Here is a 6411-nt window from a genome sequence, read left to right as displayed (position 1 = left end):
GTGCGGGCTCGAGTCCAAATTGAGAAATTACTATTTGTAATTCAATCTATATTAAAAATTAAATTAGACTATTAATGATAGCAAGGCCTGTGGACTTTTAGAAATAGAAAAAGTTTTGATACTATACAAATTCTACAATATACGCAGAATATAATTAACTCTCAGTAACAATATCACTCAACAAGAAGACAGCGAGAAGCACACTAACCACATGCCGATAGCGCTAAGCTGTCCCCGGGATGTTACAACTGCAAATATCGGTTTATTGGAAAACTTCGCCTTGGGTCTGATGGAAGAAACATCCTCCAACGGTTTCATCTTATCCTTCCCATTCTCAATAATTGTCCTACAGTGTACAGTTTGAATGTAATATAGATTAAAAACATTATTAAATTACTAGTAATTTTTTTATAAATCTTGTATTTCAATTTAGGTTTAATAAAACCTTTAGTATATTATCTATACATTTATCTGGTTTAATTTATATTTCTATCCTTCCGCAAAGACGATCACTAACAGAAATTCACAATACGTGAATTAATAAAATAAAATCTTCTTTCCCAAAACAGTTTGAGAACAGACAACTTTACTGCTGATTTTATCTTCATAAAAAACAGAACAACATTTATTATGTTCTGTAAAATATAATAAAGCTCTAATAAGAATTTCTCGACGTAACAACTACATAAACTACACAAAGAAAATTTACTTACTTACGAACAGAGCTCATGAGACTTGAAACCACACTCCGTTTGCACACCCAAAATAGACAATTAGGAAGCGAGCCCCCATGGTGACGAACGGGATGGCGGATCAGAATTAAACCTAGAAGAAAAAAACCGTGATAGCGTGCGGTTCATTAATCTGAATTCATTACTTATCATTCATTCACTTTAGAAATTCACCACCAACACAGAGTAACAAAAAAAATAACATCTTTAACCAAGATAAGAACCTTCTGTAAAATAAAGCCAGACGGAATTTAAAAAAAAGAAAAAACACATTACTACAACTAACCCCAAAATTTCTGTCGTATGTCTCAGGTGCACCTGGATAAAAAATTTGGAAGAGCCATAATTTAAAACAAGAACTATCAATTCCACCCGGTATCCTTTGGCTAAGGGCGGGCTCCTAATGAAATCAAGAAATAAAAGTAAATAGCATTTAAACTAAACTAAGTAACAAAATATAAACTATTATAACTGGCAACAACAAAAAATAAATAAATAACAAATAGCAGAGTATCACAGATAGTAGACTAGGGGGTGTTCAGCTCATCATGGAGGCCAGCTTTCCAGTAGAGCAGGAAAACCCTGGAAACTGACTGCGACCACCCATGATGAGAGAGCAGCAGGAGGCAAGAGCTCCCTCCTGGACCTCGTCAGTGCGAAACAGCAACTTAAGCCAGCATGTTAGTGGTAAAATTTAAAAAAGAACTAACAAATATAATTTAAAAAATGCAAAATTATATTACACGTTTCCACTAACATGTAAGAATTTAGAAGTTCCTTGCCACTCTGAAGAGGATGTGCTGAGCGCTCTCAAACAGCACAGTCAGTGCCTTCTGCAGCCACAACGAACAACACTTACATATACTATATGAATACACAACATGAGCCGAGGATAACTGGGCTCAAGACTTAGAACCGGCTCAGACTTGGACTACATAGGTGTGACTATTTAGTTTAACGGAAATCATCACGATTATATCGGCAGAGGATCTCTTACTCAGCACGAAAAAGTACATATTAAGAGATTTGTACAGTATTAAAAAGCAATATGAAACGTTAATGATTATTTTTTATTGTTTGTACAGTCAAATATTACAATTTATGATATGATATGAGTTAAAACTACTTTTATATTATAAAGTGCCAAGATTGATATGAGGGTCTTATATTTTAAAAGTCCTGCTACCATATGCTAATTATTGTTGTTACAACCACTGTATTCACAGTAAAATCATTTTAAAACAAATTAATATCAAAAGCACAGTTTTAACTAGCATTGCATATTCCGTGCAGTCTGGGTTTACAGCCACAAATGACATCTACCATTCTGCGTTTACACCACAACTGGTATTTAATACACGTTTCATCATCTGTCATTCACAACTTAAAAAACTATTTAAAAAATTATGTTAATTACTTTTCACAATTATTATTACACGTACAGCCAATAATGTTCTCTAACATGTAATATACTATTTCTATAATCGGTATGTAGCAAGCAAAATAATTTTTAATGTATTTGATAGGATTTAAATATATAATTCGGAGAAAGTAATCAGAAATTCCTGTACCTGGCCCAATCGTATATTAAACGCCCAAGGCTTTTGTTCGCTGGCTAAGTTATTATTAATTGAGCTCTAGCTATCTATGTACAACTATTATACTGACTACTCAATCAAATATAATCCACTCAATATATACAAGACTGATTAGATAAATGAGTTTGTATTATCAATGTACAATTCTTACAATCATACAATGAGCATACAATCATATGTTGGCCACATAAAATATTGGATGCTCATTATATGCTTTTGTTCTAGTTATCTACGTACAACTCTTACAGTGACTATCCAATCAAATATTGGCTACTCAGGATGTGTTAGGCTAATTATATGATTGAATTGTACTCTAGCTATCTATATACAACTGTTACATTGACCATCCAATCATATATTGGCAACTTAAGTTATTGGAGAATCATTATAACAATGATTGTGCTCTAATATGTTCAAATGTTACAGAGACTCTACAAATATATATTGGCCACTTAGGATATTGGAGGCTGATTAGATGATTGATTGTATTTTAGCTATTTAGACTAATTATCCCATTAAATATTGACCACTCAAGATATAGCAATCTGAGTTCATGATTGATTTTGCTCTAGCTATCTATTCACAACTGATTCATTGACTATCCAATAAAATAATGGCCACTCAAGATTGTTACATACAAACAAGGTTTTTGCAGTCCCTGGTTCTGAATATCTCGTAACAGACAAATATAGGACAGCATTGTGATAGGTACTGTAGTAGTGCTTTCGTAACAGTTTTAATTTTAATTATTACTGATTTAACATATACAATCATACACATAAATTTTTAAGATATGGGCTAGCCTTTGTTACACATTTAGGTAGGCTAATGTAATTGATTTTTTATCCCTAAACAAAATTCAAAGTTTTGACAGCATAAAAATAATCTGTTAGTAGCTATGCATCGCAAATATAATATTATTGCTGTAATAGCCTTAAATAAACTGATACTTTTACTTCGCAAATGTGTAGCAACAATTTCTTGAATCATTAGTCTAACCAAGAAGTGACACCAGACAAGCAAGAAAGCCGCGCGTGAAAGTTTCTTGGTTAGCATATAGATGGCTTCTCGACTCCTGACATGCTATGTCCAATATTTTCCGAACTTTCACTAGTAAAATGAGCAGCAATAGGCTTCTTTCACGCTATAAAATTGGAATCTGAACTTGGAATAAGTTTGAGAACTTGTTAAATATTTTTGAACCAATTATATAATAATTTTATAATTAATTTGGTCACAAATATAACTAAAAATAACTATTGCAGGTTTTATAATATAATGTTGTAGGCTTTACCATATTGTCATAATATAAGCTGTTTTGGGCTAAGTTCATACAATTTTAAACGTAGTAATTAATTGTAAATATGTGTATACATTAATAACAAAAACATATACTTTAAATTAATAGTATGTTGCAACGTTTCTTTGCACATCTGCTATAGATAAGAAGACACAAACAGTATTAACTAAAGATATGTATTTATTAAAAAAACGTATGGGGAAAATTAAAAATCTAAACTAATAATGCATAACATCTTTAAATTGAGATTTCTAGATTACGTTTTCGTATAATATCTGCCTTTTTCCAACTGGGCAGGAAGGAATATACTGTCACTTTTTATTTTACAATGTTAGTGATGACAAAAAAAACTTCTTCCCCCCGGTACGAAAAATGTATATAATTAAAGATATATATAACCTAAAATTACAGTAAAATGTTAAAGGCTCTATAACACTATGAACATGCAACTGAGAATGTGTAAGGTAAATGAAGTTCCGATATTTTAAAGCAATATACTTCTCTTAAAACCAATAATAAGACTGAGAGTCAAAGAATAAAGTAAAAACTGCTTCGTCTCAAAGTGGAAAAGCATTGTTAAAAAACTCACTATTAGGGCTGTAAGTTTACAACAAAATAGAGCTTTCCTTGACTAAAGAAATGTCAGCAGGATCTTGGTAAGTGACAAAGCTGCCATATCTCATCCTTACTGAAAATTGGAGTTGTAAGTAGCATCTTTTCCATCCTATCATCCATTGCTTCACGAGGAAATATTACGTTTAACTTCAAAAGTGAATTTTATTATAAATCAATCAATACTCTTTCATTGGTAAATAGGCAACAGCGTAATTATATATTTATCAAACCCCAAATGAACAATGGCAGTTTAAATTACTATACTATAGTGCTGTGAGCTTCTAAGGGATTTATTTCAAATATCATTTATTTAAAATAGATTTGTAGCTGAATATAATAAACTATCACTTTTTTAATGCTTTCATATCTTATGTCATATTTAATAATATTTAATCAGGGAAGTCAGCTAACAACTTAAAAATCACAATAACAAAAATGAAATATTAATTTGCAAACCCAACTTAAAATATTCTATAGAACTCATTGACTTCAGGTTCAAGTGGTAGTAATAAGCTCGAGCTCAATAGCGATACCATATTGCAATTTAATAACACAATATTAAGATCTTGGCTATTAATAACATTTTGCGAACACAATATTCTTCATTTAAGGTTACATTCCCCCAGATATTGTTTTTAATACTTCTCAGAAGTTGACTCGTATACATATTTATAAACAGTGAAGTTTAACTTAAATTAAGGTTAGTTCATAATAAACCACACCGGTTTTCGAATTTGTATGCTACTAATACACCAAAGAACCCCCATTCTTTTTATTAAGGTTAATTCGTAATAAGAAACTCCGGCTTTATTTGGAAACCGGATTTCTGACATAAGTATGCTACTAATACACCAAAGAACCCTCATTTGTTTTATTTTATTAAGGTTAATTCGTAATAAGGAGCAACTTTCACCGGCTTTGGAAACCGGATTTCTGACATAAGTATGCTACTAATACACCAAAGAACCCTCATTTGTTTTATTTTATTAAGGTTAATTCGTAATAAGGAGCAACCTTTACTGGCTTTAGAAACCGGATTTCTGACATAAGTATGCTACTAATACACCAAAGAACCCTCATTTGTTTTATTTTATTAAGGTTAATTCGTAATAAGGAGCAACTTCACCGGCTTTGGAAACCGGATTTCTCACATAAGTATGCTACTAATACACCAAAGAACCCTCATTTGTTTTATTTTATTAAGGTTAATTCGTAATAAGAAGCAACTGCACCGGATTTGGAAACCGTATTTCTCACATAAGTATGCTACTAATACACCAAAGAACCCTCATTTGTTTTATTTTATTACAATATGCACATATTACTTTAATATTACATTTGTTGGTCAGATCTTCTGTCGCATTTAAAATATCGATTCACGATACCAGTGATAGAAACAGCGAAAATACAGGAAAATAATTACATGTTGTAAAAACTCCAGTAGTGTAGTGCTACCGAATATTCCTGACTATAGGTCAAAACTTGTCTTTACTTAAGATTCTCTTCATATTAACTCACTTATATTATAAAGAGGGGATCAACTCAACGTATCCAATGGTAAACCATAAAAAACGACCAAGTCTGTTCTCTTAGCCCCTACTTTTTGGTATCTTATTTATCTTTATGGATTAAACTATCACTAACCACTCATCCTACTGACTTCCTTAGATTCTTTGTTCTTTCTCAGCTCCTTCACAAGTCTCCTAAAGCACTTGAAAAAGCCATCAAAATCCACCATACTTCTCTTTTTCTCTTCACCATTCCGGAAACCGCTTTCTCACCATTTTTAACATTTCCTCCAAAAATTCGTCATATTCTTCACTAGTCGAGAACTAATGTCCCCATGAGTCTTCCTTAACACACCGGAAAGATCCCACTACCTTAATTAACTTTAATTTCCTTAACTTCAAACCATCATTTCCATAATTAGTAAAATACAAGGTCGCCAAATTAGTCTGTTTCGGAAAGCCCTAAACTCAATGTTTTCAAGAGCTGTGCGCTTTGAGTTGACCAAATCCTGTGGAATATTGTGATAAATTGTTACTCAGGTTTAGAACGCTGGTATGAGCGTCTGTATTTTACTTTCGGTATATATCCTCAACATAACAGCTGACGCAAGTACATTTAGGCCGTTTAAACAAGTCAACACAGGCATCATTCAATTCAT

The sequence above is a fragment of the Homalodisca vitripennis genome, chromosome 6, assembly GCF_021130785.1.
Source record: "Homalodisca vitripennis isolate AUS2020 chromosome 6, UT_GWSS_2.1, whole genome shotgun sequence".
Classification (NCBI taxonomy): domain Eukaryota; kingdom Metazoa; phylum Arthropoda; class Insecta; order Hemiptera; family Cicadellidae; genus Homalodisca; species Homalodisca vitripennis.
Note: the sequence above shows the minus strand (reverse complement) of the source record.